General features: G+C 38.7%; 1 protein-coding gene across 2 annotated transcripts in view; it reads left to right on the top strand.

Annotated features, from left to right (window-relative positions):
• The window catches only part of galnt1 (UDP-N-acetyl-alpha-D-galactosamine:polypeptide N-acetylgalactosaminyltransferase 1), a 98,030-nt gene that overhangs the window by 18,045 nt on the left and 64,668 nt on the right, over positions 1-15,317 (top strand). Inside the window, exon 2 of one of the 2 annotated variants that reach the window (XM_079894038.1) lies at positions 11,037-11,068. The exons of the other annotated variant lie outside the window; for it this stretch is intronic. The gene's annotated coding sequence lies outside the window, so the exon portion shown is untranslated. The remainder of the gene's footprint in view (positions 1-11,036; positions 11,069-15,317) is intronic. 2 annotated transcript variants of the gene reach the window in all.

Here is a 15,317-nt window from a genome sequence, read left to right as displayed (position 1 = left end):
CAGAGCCATCTACCGCTCTGGCAGTGATAATGTGGGTTTGGAATGATTCGTAACATTTTTATAATTGTAACGAGTAACGATGCAGCACATAAAAAATGTATCGGAGTAAAAGTATTAAACTCATCGAAAATATGTACTGAAGTAAAAGTGGTAGTAGTACTTAAGTACAGTAGTGATGTAGTTCTACTTCGTTACTATACATCTCTGCTTATCACACACCACGCGAGTACCAAACTGAGAGACGCAAGTGCTTTCGTGCCTATTTGCTTTGAATATTTAAGTTGGAAAGGTTTAAAAACACGCACAAATGTTCAACTTCCGTGAAGATGCAGCACATGTTTAATGACAGCAAAGCCTTTTTCTTGTTAAATTTCCTGTTTTAGTCAGAAATGTCACATTATGGAAGTAAATTGGGCTGGGAATGTTATTTCATGTTGACTTAACATAAACCTCACTAAATGTAATGTTTTATTTTCATATTTTTAAACAGACATGTTTTTGCAATAGCAACATGATTGTACAGTATCGCTATTTACTCAGGGAATTAGCGGCCCACGTCAGTCTCTTTGCAGCGACTAGAGCAGGTATAAAGTCATAATGCCGGAGGGCTGATAGAGAAAGTCTTTGAGCAGACATTGCTGTTGCTGTTTGTTCCTTTGACTCATCCCAATGATGAATGCTCAAATCCCGAGCCCACTTCTGTGACATTGAGTCACATGGTGTCAGGGTATAGCGAAACACTTTGAAGTGCATGCTAGAGTAGAGTCAGGGATAGAGCTGACCTTTGGATCTGTGCAGAGGTAATTTCCCTCCTACTTTGTCTCCATAGCAACTCACCTCCTGATGTGGTCGTATCATGCCCTTATGCACATGCTCGTTCATGTCTCTCCCCTGAGTCTCATCTTACAGTGAGTTGGGAGAATTATTCCAAATGTCAGGCGATATTTGTTTTGGAGTGCTTGGTTTCTTGTTAACATTTTGTGCATGTCTCAGTGCAGGAACACAAACTGCACAGACAGTGGGTCAGCCTATCCTCCAAGTACACTCATCTAATTTTGGGAGTTGTCTGACTTCTTGGTGATATGCCTGTGGTTAGTCAATGATTTGAAGCACCCAACTTTTAGTCTCAACTTCGAAACACTCTTCAGAGAGTCTTTTTTTTTAGATTCCCCATTAAAGAAAAATCTACTTATCATTGGCGACAGATGGAAAAACTGCTCATCCGAATGTGGTTTTGTCATGTATCATCTTGATAGGATGCGCACCAGTGTTTCCTTCATGCAACAACGAACACCATGTGAGTCATGATGTCTGATTTGTGAAATAGTGACTTTTATGAACTGGATCTTTTTAATGATTCAGTCAAAAGATTCACAAAACAGCCTCATACTAACTTGAGCCTTGAATCAGACCGAAATTGCATACTTCCCTACTATATATTAGATGAAAAACAATATGTGAGCCAAGTAATATGTCCAAATTCACAGTATTTATAAAACATTTGGCAAATAGTATCTGGATGATGAACTACACCTAGTGAGTAGCGTGCAGAAGTGCACATCTAAAACTTTGCTTTCCAATGAGGCCACAGGATAGGATTTGTGTATGGCAGTGAAGCAATGCAGCTGATTCTGGTATAGGTCACATGACAATAACAACATGACAGATGTTGTACATATGGATTATATTCATACTTCACACATTCATACTATGGGGCAGATTTAGTAAACAGGGCAAATTGGCTTGTCAGAGCGCAATTCAGAAACCTCGCCGATGGGAGTGGAAAGTTCTGGAAAGATCTACTTACGACGCGCAAATAAAAAAAAACACAGATGTAGCCAGATCATTTCCATAATGACCAACGCGATCTACAAGGTAGTGTCAGTTTTAAGATGTGCTTTTTTTTTTTTGTGGTAAATAATGGCGCAAATACCAGTATATTGACGAGCGCAAACCTTAGTAAATCACCTTGTGTGATTTATTTCAATACTCTCCTCCCATAAATTTTGCTCCTAAAAGGGATAATCCCCAAAAATCATATGCAATATAAGGTCAGCCGCAAAAATAACTGTCCGCACCTTTTCAGTGCTAAATTTTCACTGCGTGCCTGTAGTAAATCCTGGCAGTAGTCTTTTAACGCCAAAAGAGGGTTTGCCTTATATAGAAAACTGTCGCAAAGTAATTACTTATGCAAAAATAGTACCTACTTAGAGAGTGTGAGTGTAGGGTTTTGGATGCAGCCACTCAGTTAGATAGTGAATTGTTCAGAGTCATCACTCTCAATCAAACTTCATTGGTTCTTGCACGGCAAACACGCGTTTGATCTTCTGTTTACCATACTTGATGAGCTCTATGTATGTGCGTGCCGTTGATCAATGTTTATATGTGAATAAAAGTGTTAAAGGAGAACTCCGGTCAATTTTAACATTGAGCTCATTTTTTTGTACATTTGGAGTGCTGTCAATACAGAGAACAACGACAAAAATCGGTGTTGCCTACACCATGTTATCCTCTTTTTAAAATTTGCACCCTGTTGACTTCAATGGGGCAAGTTTTAAACCTGCTTTTAGCCTCTTAACATCCTTGATGTGTCATTACAAGTGCACAGGTCATGTGAATGATTCCTTCAGAGTGAACACGGGTGAGTCTGACTGCAGTAGATGTGAAAGATATGGATAAAAGTGATGTTATTTCAGCCAGCGCACATACCTGTATTTACATCCTGTTTTTCGGTCAAAGTCCATAGTAATCGATTGTCGAGTTCATGCGCATTGGTTTAGTACCTATGATCATGCGCGTGAACTCGACAATCGATTACTATGGACTTTGACCGAAAACAGGATGTAAATACAGGTATGAGCGCTTGCTAAATAAATATCATTTTTATTCATATCTTTCACATCTACTGCAGTCAGATTGACCCGCGTTCATTCCGAAGGAATCACTCACATGACCTGTGCACTTGTAATGACACATCAAGGATGTTAAGAGGCTAAAAGCAGGTTTAAAACTTGCCCCATTGAAGTCAACAGGGTGCAAATTTTAAAAAGAGGATAACTCGGTGTAGGCAACACCGATTTTTGTCGTTGTTCTCTGTATTGACAACACTCCAAATGTACAAAAAAATGAGCTCAATGTTAAAATTGACCGGAGTTCTCCTTTAATGTGTTAAGACGATCATGCCTCTTTAGAAAACTTGGACTAAACCGCTTGATTATATTTGTCTTTTTGAAGCATCATAGTTTTGGTGGAATGGACTTTCAGTGGACAGACTGTGTTTCGAAGATGAACGGAAATCTTATAGGTTTGGAATGACATGAGGGAAAGGAAAAAGGCATTTGAACTATTCCTTTAAAAGCTGAAGCTAGAAGCTGCGAACGTAGGAGCTCAATGAACTGAAGCACTTCTGAACAACCATATTGAGTGATTTAAAGTAATTTAACTTCAAAATGTTTCATTGTAAGAGTCAAAACCGCTCCCTAGTAATTTTCTTTTTGTCTGGAGCCCTGGCATGAGGTTTTTATTCACAAAAAGTAATTATGTTTGCTAATAATAAACAAGTCTCAGCGAGCATTAATTATAAAAACTCTGCAGCATGCTTTGAAAATGAATTGTATTCTGCGGGAAACTTCTGGTCTGAAGAGAAATGAACATGCCTGCTGCTAAGAAGGAATTTGTAATAAGCCTGGTTCATGTAATAGAGCAAATCCGAAATTAATTTCTGTATGGACATACATGACCCACACGCACACGTGTGCACACATTCTTCGTGAGATCACGAAGTTTGAGGGGCCTCTTATCCCAGTATCAGATGAACTTGCAGCAATGTAAAGCTCTAAGAGGATTAGTAAAAGACACAAACACCTAAAGGACAGAAATTGTAAGCGTATGTGAGTGATGCGCTCGCTTGACCGATTGGTGGCTTGATTGGTCACAGCCAGGTCACAAAAGCCACAGGAGATCCAGCAAGGATTTACGAGAGTCCAGCGGATCAACCCGGAACATCTCTGAACAATTCCCTCTCTCATCCCTCGCTCATCTCTCCATCTCTCTCTTCATCCTCCCTCCATCGGCCCGTTCATCCTGTGCACAGCTCAGAGGATTAGGCTGGATTTAAGAACACACTGTATGAGGAGATGACTCCAAAACTCGACTGTCCCGGAGTGCTGCAGCTGGCGAGAGATTGCCACATCTCGTCTCTGTGGGCGCTGCTCGGTTCAGTTCTGTTCTTTCGTAGTGGTTCTGCTGGCTTGCACCCATTAGTTGTACTGTTTAAGCTCTAAAGCTAATGGTATTAGCGTGAATCTGCCCGGCAGTCAGTTAGTCATTCATTTATCACCCTAGCTGGCATAGTTTGTCTCCTACAGACTGATTTCTGAATTTTCATCAAATCATTATTAAATTAAAGCTGGTTTGAGATTTTTTTTAAATTGTGAGTAGCGTAGTAGTGTATAGCTTAAATGTAAAATATTTAGGGATGCACAATATACAAGTACTATATCTGTTATCAGCTGATTTTGTAAAAAATTATTATTTAATTTTTTTTTTTTTTTTTTACATTTAAAAAAAAAAATGTTATTAGTAGTATTGGCTAAAATTGTACATTTAATTGTTCATACGGATTAACTTTGTCCATCATCTAACACTCACTTACACATATACTTTAATAACAGCTAAATTTAGTACAATTTTAAATGTATATACATTTTTTTTCCACACCGTACATTATGATTTTTTAATGCCTACATTTTCTGGACGATTAATTTTATTTCTTACTTTTTTATTTTTTATTTAGACATTTTTATTTTCCGTCCTTCCATCCATTTCTGGTAATTGAGGTAATTTATTAATAATATAATATACTGTATTAATAAAAATATTTGTTTTTTTTTGGTTCACTTTAATGAGGAATGTATTCATTTAATGCTGTCTAACTTTCACATTCACAAGGTGAATGTTAATAGTTGTCAATGTGATTAAGTAGCCATTTAAAAAATCTCATCTTGCTCACTGTGGCGAGCAGGACGAGGCCGACGGCCGTGGGAGAACGGCGCGAGGCCGGTGGCGTGATTGATAATGAGCGACATCTGCGCAACGCACCGGTCTCATATCTCTCACGGAGGAGCGGAAGCATAAAAGGAGGAGCGACATGGGTTTATGTTGTGTTTTGTTGCATGTGACCGCAGTCGTCCGTGAGGGGCTGCTGTCTTTACTTTCATTTTGTATTTGTTTATTTCATTATTAAAGTCTTTAAATGTTCGCCGGTTCCCGCCTCCTCCTTCCCATAACATCTAACCTTGCTACACTCACTCACTTCAAAGGTCAGAAAAATGCTGGAGGAAGACACCAGACAGTTGTTTACGAGTGGTCATGATGACATCACATCCTGTGCACCAGCTGTGTTTCCTGTCAGGCAGATAGCAGTAGTATCCATCTGTCGAGAGTTAGGAAGACACATAAGGAGTTAAACGCGTCCGTTTTGTGCTTGTGAATAATGCCATTTGGCGAGTTAAAGAAGATGGGGAAAAAAGTGTTAAATGTCATTTTCTACAGTCACATTTCATCATTTTGTTAATAACTCATGGGTTTTTGGAATGGAGAATGTTTTTGTGTGTACATGGGTGACAATAGACCAAATGGGGATTTCCATATCAGACAGGAAGCACTGGGACAGTAAGGAAGCTCTCCAAAAAAGCTCTTCAAATGCGCAGTTGGGGGATCTCACCTCAGCAGTCAGCAGACTCAATCACAGCTTACTGAGATAACTGCAGTGTCAGAAATGTGTGTGTGTGTGCGTGAAATCCTGTCTTTTCTCCCGATGACTTTATCTTCAAGCTCTTGATAGCATGTATCAGCTCCTAGCAGCTGTATACACACTGCGTACAGCGTTACCATTGTGTTTGAGAGAGACATTGAGCATAAGAATGCTCTTGTTTCAGTGTGTCTGTGCTCAAATTAGTTTAACCATATGAAGCATCTCTCATTCATCTCAAAGCGTGCCACTGTATAAACCTATTTTATTTTAGCGGTCATGCATGCATTAGGGAGACTGGAAATATTTACATGTATTTGCGTGCATGCATGCGCCTGTGCGAAAGTTGAGCTGGTTATAATCGCTCTCTGCCTCGGTTTGAATGGCCTGAGCTCGGCTGCACAGAGACTCCACAGACTTAATCTGCCAGAAGCAGAGAACTAGGCCAGCTGCCGGACACTGTGCGCACGTCAATTACCGCACAATAAATAGAATATTGATGAAGCTCTAAATCATAATTGAGAGGCCTTTATAACGAGTGAGCTGGAATGATTGCTAACCGGCTGATTCAATCTGAAGCCAATAGCTTAATTAGTTTAATTCATACGGCCTGACTGTTCCACTTTCCCGATTAAGGTCATCTGATTTGTGCGGCTCAACTTGGAGAACGCGTAGAGCTGCTGGGTTTTAGCACGTTTTAGTGAATCAGAGATATTAAAAGAAATAATTCACCAGTAATTATCCTACCCTCATGTTTTTTGAAACTTGGATAATATTTTTTTTCCCTCTTTGGGAACCCAAAGGAGATTTTTTTTTTTTTTTTTTTTTTTTTTTTTTGTGTGTGTGTGCAAAATGTGTTTTCAATACGTATGAGCGTCAATGACATAAGAGTGTTCACAGTGAAAATCTCAATTAAAGCTAATGTACCACATTCTTGTTGGCTTCATATGTAAAAAAACTAAACGTTTATATTATTTTCAAGAAATGATTTAATTTAATCCATCTAAAAATGTCATGTGAAAAGTTATTTATTCTTGAACCAATACACGTGAGGGTACACTTTTTAAATATTATATATTTTTTAAAATATATTAAATATTCTAGAATGTTATATTAAATACTATATAATAGTATATTAAATATAATTATAAATATTATATTAAATATTAAAATATAATATTTAAAACTTGTATAAAATAGATTTTTTTCCGGGTAAAATTGCAAATGTGACATGTCATACATTAAATTATATATATATATATATATATATATATATATATATATATATATATATATATATATATATATATATATATATATATATATATATATATATATATATATATACACATATATAAAAATACATTTCCTTTAAAACAATCTGACATTTTATGATAACAGTGTTTAATTCTAATCTCACTTTTCTCAACTGATGTTGGCATGTAGAGTGAGAGACTGAGACAAAGCAGAGGAATTTGTTCATTCTGATCATTCAGTCTCTCTCTCTGGGCTCTGATTTGCATGATTGGTCGGTCTTCTCGGCTCAGCGGCTTTACTGCATTCCTTAGTCTGACCCCCTGAGAGCTGGTCTGAGGAAAAAGGGGTGGAATTTCTCTGTGGTGTCCCTCTGTTTTGCCTCGCTCTTTGTTTCCTGTTTTCTTTTTAAAATAAATGTAGACATTATGGTAATTTATGAGAAAAAGAAGTAGTTAGCTATGCAGGTGGTCTGAATTCCCATATTATTCTAGTTCTATAATAGTTCTCAAAGTACTGAACCAGTAGGGTTTTTTTTTTTTTTTACATTTTGAATTTGAAGAATTAGGTAATTGAAGCAACTGAGTCCACACATGTCCTTTTTACTTTATAGAGAGAGAGAGAGAGAAATTAAACCAAAAGGGAGACAGAGAAGCTTTTGAGACAACAGTGTGATCAGTAAGCAGCAAAAGTGCATTGTGAGTATTGATCTAAGTGGCTGTTATAAACTTCACAGCCTTTGGCTGACCCCTGATTTTTGACTAACTTTATAATGGGTGTGTACAAGTGATTGGGCAGAATGACTCAGCAGACTGAGAATCTAAAATGAATGTTGTCAATGCTTAAACTCTGTATTTTAAGACACAGGATTGTGCGGTGAAAAGGCAGTGGAACTGAGACATGCCCCTCATTCCTGTAATTCTCATTAAGAGCAGATTGAGGCCAAAAGGAAGTCTGTGTTAAGCGTGTGCTGCTGGGGATGGAGGGGGTCTATTGAAGTGCTACAGGTTGGATGCTAATTATAACTTGATGTGACGTTGATGGCAGTGAGTTGCTATGAATACAGCAGGGTGTGCCTGCCTCCTTATTCCCCACCAAAGGGATTCAGTGTGTTTACTACAGATGGAGAACCTCTTTAGAGGAAATGGGCTGTTTGGATTGTAATTATACAGTGCCAACAAAGGCATGTTAAACTGCATAAAATGACTTTAATGAGCCAGCGTTATTGAGTATGTTTGAATTTAATGAAATTTTAGTTGGACTGGTAATAGATTAAAAAGTTAATGTGACTCTTGCACCACATGACTAGTATGGACCGAGAAATTCACATTTATTTGTTAGAATTTTGACAGCTCCATGGGATCTTTGTGTTCATGCCAAGGACAGTTGGATCAACAGAGGATTATGAACAAAACAGTTATTGTAATAGTAGGTTTATTACTGAAAATTGTATCTTGCTTTGTCTACTCTTTAAACAGCATTATGGTAAAAATGGAACTATATCATGGCAACAGCTTTCTTACCTGTACTCGACAACAGCATTTTGTTTCTTTCAGTTTTTCCCTCTCCAATTGGGCTAAAATGCTGTTCGTAACATCCAGTTTGAAATGTTAACTACAAACAGAGAGGTTTTTCAGATTTTTCATTAGTGTTTTCTCCATATTTATGAATCTGCTGACTGGATCAGTTTACTAAGAAGTATTTCCTTTCATTTGACTGGTAAGCAATAAGCATATCCATAGCAGACTGGTGCTGTGCTGCTACACAATCATTGACTATTCCCTACATTACTCCACTAATATTGTTCAAGTGAGGGAATTCGGACACTGAGTGTGCCGGAAAGGCTGCTGCTTTTGTATAGTTTGTGCTTGCTGTTTAAAAATCATTTGAAACTTGGCAAACTAGCAGCTCCAGTAGTAATGAAAAGATGTTTCTTGAAGGAAACTAGCATGTATAAACCTTAATTAAACAATTTAATAATCAATTAAAAAGGAAATTTTACCTGTGCGATATTATGCTGCAGCCACTTTGGACCAGCTGTTTGGAAAATGGTTGGATGAATGATTCAGCTGTGGGCGGCATCTTCTGGCGAGACGTGGGAATTCATTTGGCGAGTGACTCTTGCAGTGCATTATGGGTATTCTTTTGCCGTTGAGCGTACATCGGTTGTACGCTCATTATTGCGGTGCATTGTGGGATTGAATGAGTGCACTTTTGTTCCACTATTGTTTTGGGCACCACTGCAAATGGCTGTCCCCTCAAATAGTGTCCTATTTAAGGGTATAGGCCGGGGGTGATTTCGTACACCGCCTGGGAGTGGCCTTGGAAGGCCTTGGAAACAGGCCCAGTGCATTATGGGTGTTGAAGTTTTCCTACCTATTTTGCAAAAGAGAAGACAACAACCTCTTCTCAATTTTCTCTAGACAGGTAGCACTGATTTAATTTTTTTTTTTACCTTTCTACTGAATGGCTGTAATGAGCGCACTACGTTGGAGAATAAACAGAAAGTCTTTATTTCACAATCTAATAATGAACAAGCAGGCGAATCACGGAAACGCATATTTAAATTCTTGGGGTGAGTAATCAAGGTAAAACAGAACAGATGTGTAAATTAGCCTAATAAAGCCAATAAAGCCTAATTAAGAACTATGGAAACAAAGAAGCACAGAGAACTCAGGCAAACCAGAACAGGGAAAACAGAACCAAAACACAATGAAACTAAACAGACATAGAACTACATGCTACTGCATGCATAGGCAGACAAGTCTTATTGAAAGTTAATTTTGCCTGCTATTAAGTACCCCTTTAATTCATATGCTGCAACATCAGCATCAAATTAATCGCACATGCATCAATATTTGCTGAGAAGGTTTTAGAATTCAAAGACATATTTTTATGGTTACAAGTAAAAAAAAGAGTGAAAAACAACAACAATTATTCTCTATAGAAGTCAATATATTGTTTGTTTTATCTCCATGCCATTGAACATATCACTTGCCTATAGTCCACATCAGTTTTGCAATCAGTTTTGATTAATTGTTCCAGATTGACCTTGAGGTAGTTCCCACAAGATGTGTTTGTGCATTCCCTCTGCGTTTCTTTAAATTGTCGATCTATGTGTCAAGCTGATGTATTTTGCAGTTACGTTGCCGTGTCGTGTTGTGCAATAACACCATGCCTAGCAGTTCAAATGCATAATGAAACCACTTTGTTCCATGCATTGTTTCATTCTGTCTAGCTGTTTTCGAACACAAGAATGTGTCTCATGCTTAAGCACGATACTTGTAGTTGCTGGGCTGGGCTGACTATCGGCTCACAAAAACATGCTTTTAATTGGTTTTGTTTATGTATGGGTCAGGGAGCATGCTAAATACTTCTTACACTTTATTTTTAATTTTAATTTTAATTAAGTGTTCTAAATTAACATGTTAATTTGACAGTCCTAATCTTTACATGTGGTTTAAATAAATGGTAATGTTTTTTTCAGTTTGGGATTACAAGGCAATGGAGAGTTTTAAAGAAATCTTTTTTTCTTCGTTGCACCAGGGGCTTTTGGAGCACATCGTTTATCAGTGATCTGACTCTGCTGCTGTGCTTTAGAACGTTCTTTTTAGGACTGCTTCAGTCAGAGAAACACTCAAGTGAAAGAGTTTATTTGAGGAAGTGAGTCTCACTCCAATCCCATTCAAATACTGCATTGGCATGACATACATTTATCACATATTTCCAAAGCACTGAAGAGGAAAAATATAAGAATTCATGTAAATGCGAAACAGAAGCATTGTCAGTACTATTTGACCCTACTGTTTATAAACAAAAACTGTATATAATTTAAGATAATTATGCTAATGAAACAGGTGATGTGCTGAATGTGTTCATCGCTTAGTGAGGGAACCACTTCCAACTTTTGTATACCCGTCACATACACAACTGCCACAAAAAAAACAAGAATTTAAATTTGTCTTTTTCGTTGAATGAATGAAAAATCTTTCCCTGCTAAATGCTGAATTCTTTTGGTATTTTCTCATAGAAAAAGTGGTGAGCCGACAATTGGATTCAAAGGTGAGAAATGAATGCTTGATCATCCCTTCTTCCCAATGCTGTGGGCTTTTTAGAGGAACTGACTGTGGCAGCATGTTTGTGTTGTGTTTATGGTGTGAAGTTTAAAATGGAGAAAAACTTTCACAGTGATAAAATTAGACTTAATTATCACTCTCTAATACTTCCTCATTCATCCAGCCCACAGAAGATTCTGTGTGTGCATGTTTACATGGACTTAACACTGCAGGCACTATCTTGCACCCAGCGCAATTGACTTTGTACACCGACGCATGTATCATTCCTATTTTGCACCCGACGCACAGCGGACTTTTCCCTCCACAGACGCATGTTGGTAAATTAGGGAATGAACTTGCGCTCCCGGGGGCGGTTCAGTGAAAAGAGGAGGCGTGTTCCAGCGCAAACCTTCCCTGGTGCTATTTTGCAGTTCCAGAAAACAATTCCGCCACAGACCATGAAAAACCTAGTCTAAAGTCAGTGGCGCATTATTCAGATGCTATTTTAAGGGTGCATGCTTGGCCATAATGTAGCATGTGCACAACGCACATACACTTTGCTTCTCCCATCTACACAGACGCAGCAGTTCCCATTTTTGCAAACCATACATCATTTTTGGGACGGTTTAAAAGTTTCAGATGTCCTGGTCAGGCCATTGGCACATGACGATGGACAGGAGTAATCCTATTTTCAATCTCAATTAAGTCATTCAATTGTGCTCTCAGAGTTAGTTATATTTATAAAGAGTCTTCGAGTCATTGCTCACCACAGGTGTAATCCACGTTTTGAGAATTGGGTCACACTCCCACTCTTTACTGTAGATACTTATAGAGCTTACTATAATGTCACTTTGGCATAGCGATCACTTGAATATTCAGCTACAAGTTATCGCACTAAAAACCTGTCACTCATGAATGATCACGTCTACCTGCTGTTCGCTGTTTGGCTAAAAGTGCATGCTCGTCGAAACAGCTGAACTGACCCTAAACCAGCCCAAACTTTGTCCACCCTCCCAAACCAATTTTTACCCGCACAATCAAATGCACCCATACAATCTGGCAACACTGCAGCCTAGGTAGTTCTTATCAGGCAGACATATGTTCAAGTGTTTGTTTTCCCAATAAGTATGGTTTTAGTTTTTTAATGGTGTAAAAAAAGGGTGTAACATCATGATTGACTGTGGGAGTGTGGGCAGGACCTTGATGCTGGAGCTCCACCTCAGGATCACTGCTGTGCAGACTCTGACTTCTAACAATGTAATCGCAACGACTGTTACCGGGATATTTTGGCTTTATTTTTCTACAGTGGAAGGAAGCGGAGACATGCGGACAAAAAGTTATATTTAGTTACAAACCCGAACCCAACCCAAACCATATTGTTGTCACATGATTGTGATCCATATGTTAAAACATGTATATGTTCTTTTTAATATGGTTGGTTGGTTGTTTTCTTTAAGATGTTTACTTGATTTATGGACCTCTCTCTCTCTCTCTCTCTCTCTCTCTCTCTCTCTCTCTCTCTCTCTCTCTCTCTCTCTCTCTCTCTCTCTCTCTCTCTCTCTCTCTCTCTCTCTCTCTCTCTCTCTCTCTCTCTCTCTCTCTCTCTCTCTCTCTCTCTCTCTCTCTATCTCTCTGTATCTATATATATTTATTAGGGGTGTAATGCTTCTCGGTAATAAACCAAAGTGTAATGCTTCTTGGTAATAAACCAGACCGTACCGTTCTCCACCCACGATTCAGCCCACGTTTTCACCACAGTTAATCTCAAATTAAGACGACGCATCTATAATATGGTTTAGTTGAAAACAAAAACAATGCATGTAGGTGTGTTGCAGTTCAACATGGCAAGTGAAGGAGTCAAGCCGCTGATAGAGCCACTGCCTGCATCATAAAAATCTTCTGTCTGAGAACTGGCTTCCCAATACGTTACAACAGCGATGGTCAAAAAACAGCACACTAGACGTGCCGATATACGGTAATACGATATATCACGTTATACCATGGTCTGGGTGAATACTCGATTCTGATTGGCTGCAGGGTGTCCATTAAAAAGTGATAATGTACACCTAGGAAAGGCGTCCCGTCAATTTGCCTGATGACAGTTCTAAATGATTGCGCTGGCTCAAACTCACTGATCAACTGCTGCGGTCGGGTCGCTGTGGCCACGTTGCTTGGCAACGCCTGTATACGGGAGATATTAAAGGTCCCGTTCTACGTGATCCCATGTTTCAAACTTTAGTTAGTGTGTAATGTTGTTGTTAGAGTATAAATAATATCTGTAAAATTATAAAGCTCAAAGTTCAATGCCAAGCAAGATATTTTATTTAACAGAAGTCGACTACAGTGAACGGCTCGTTTGGACTACATCCCTCTACTTCCTTCTTTAAAGGGTACATAACATGCACAGTTTCACCTAATCTCATGTTAATCTTGAGTACCTATAGAGTAGTAGTGCATCCTTAATATCTCCAAAAAGTGTTTAGTTTTATTATAATTTTAAAAGAAAAAACAGCTTTCCGATTCTCTCCGGAAAAAGCCGAGGTCCTGGAGGCGGAGCTATAGAGTCAAGCGCTGATTTCCAGCAAAAGACAGAAATCCGATCCAGTTGTACTTACATGACTGGGGTCTTTTATCACTGGGACCGCTCCACGTTTTAATAGCAAACGATTTGCAAATCCAGCGTCGAGGCCTTGTTAATAAAACATTCGTCACTCAAATGACCAGAACACACAACCGCACTTCCTACACTCCGTTGCTGCCCCGGAAAAACAAACTGCATCCACTGTTCCTGTAACACTGGGTTCTTTGGAAAGCTGAACACGGTAAGCTTTCCCTCACATCCAAAAACACACTTTTTTGGAGACATTCTTGAACAAATCCTATGCAGCGCTGGCGCCGATGATTTCCTGTTGAAGCGCGTTGATGTGCGCGGTCTCGCTCTCCTCTGGTCGGCGTGCTCGCGGGCGAGCTTTTCCGAGAGAAATGCTCATATAAGGAGTTGCACTCTGATCTACGTCATTAGATCCACGATCTAAAAAAAACCAGCCGAAACTTGTACCAACCCGGAAGTAAGATTTTCGGCACAGAAATTCTCCGTTATTCGTCCAAAATATTTTTTTTAAACTTTGCCCATGTTTAGCATGAGAATCCATCTCTTTAACAGTGTAAACAACTCTGAATACATGAAACACCATTGTACCCCCCCTTTAATGATGTCACTAGAACCGTTCTTTGACTAACCTCCGCCCACAGGAATGCTCCCTCAACTCTACTGGCTACTTGCGCACTTCTAATAACTTACTGTGTTTACTCAGCTCTTACGGTGATTTTCTGAAGTAAAACTGACGCTTCATCTTTTGTGTGATGTACAATAAACTTTATTAAACTCATCAGTATATGTTTGATCATCATTCAGACAGCAGACTTGTAGGCTATTAATAAATAATGGATACATACAAGCAGATGACAAATACGTTATAATAAAAGTAATTAAACTACTAAACTATACCTGTTTCATCTCTATACAGCACTCTGACTCTGTAGGCATTATTGTCCGACTCGAAATGAACACCGTTACTGAGAGTTTCTGATATTATCATCATTCCGTGAGATGAAATTGTCCTGAGAGACTGAGCGCGAGCACATGAAGCTCCGCCCCCTGTGTCGTCCAGCAGCAGCTCATTTGCATTTAAAGGGCACACACTAAAACAGCGCGTTTTTCTGAGCCACAAAATATGACAATTTAAACATGCTGTAAAAAATGATCTGTTGGGTATTTTGAGCTGAAACTTCACATACACACTCTGGGGACATCAGAGACTTATTTTACATCTTGTGAAAAGGGGCATAATACGGGACCTTTAAATAGTGCGCTCGACTTAATAAATAAAAACCCTCACGATTTTTACTCTAAAACACATTAAAGTATTATTAATTGATTCAATATTTATTTCTTTCGTAAGTGACCATGGTATAAGCGGGTTAATGCCCTTCGAGGTGTCCATTGTCAGGTATTAATGGACTTCGGCGGAGGCAACCGTACTCCGCTGCGCGTCGAATGGTTCACGCCTCGCCGTCGTCCATTAATACCTGATAATGGACACCTCGTCGGGCATTAACCCTTACATAATGAACATGCACGGTTTTGTTATCTTGGAAATTTTAAAATACTGTCAATAATTATTTATTACATATTATTCAGGTATTATTCATATTATTCAGGTTTTTCGAATGCATTTTAAGAACACTTTTCCATC

Source organism: Squalius cephalus, assembly GCF_949319135.1.
Source record: "Squalius cephalus genome assembly, chromosome: 15".
Classification (NCBI taxonomy): domain Eukaryota; kingdom Metazoa; phylum Chordata; class Actinopteri; order Cypriniformes; family Leuciscidae; genus Squalius; species Squalius cephalus.
The sequence above is the reverse complement of the archived record's forward strand: the minus strand, read 5'-3'. Positions and strand labels throughout refer to the sequence as shown.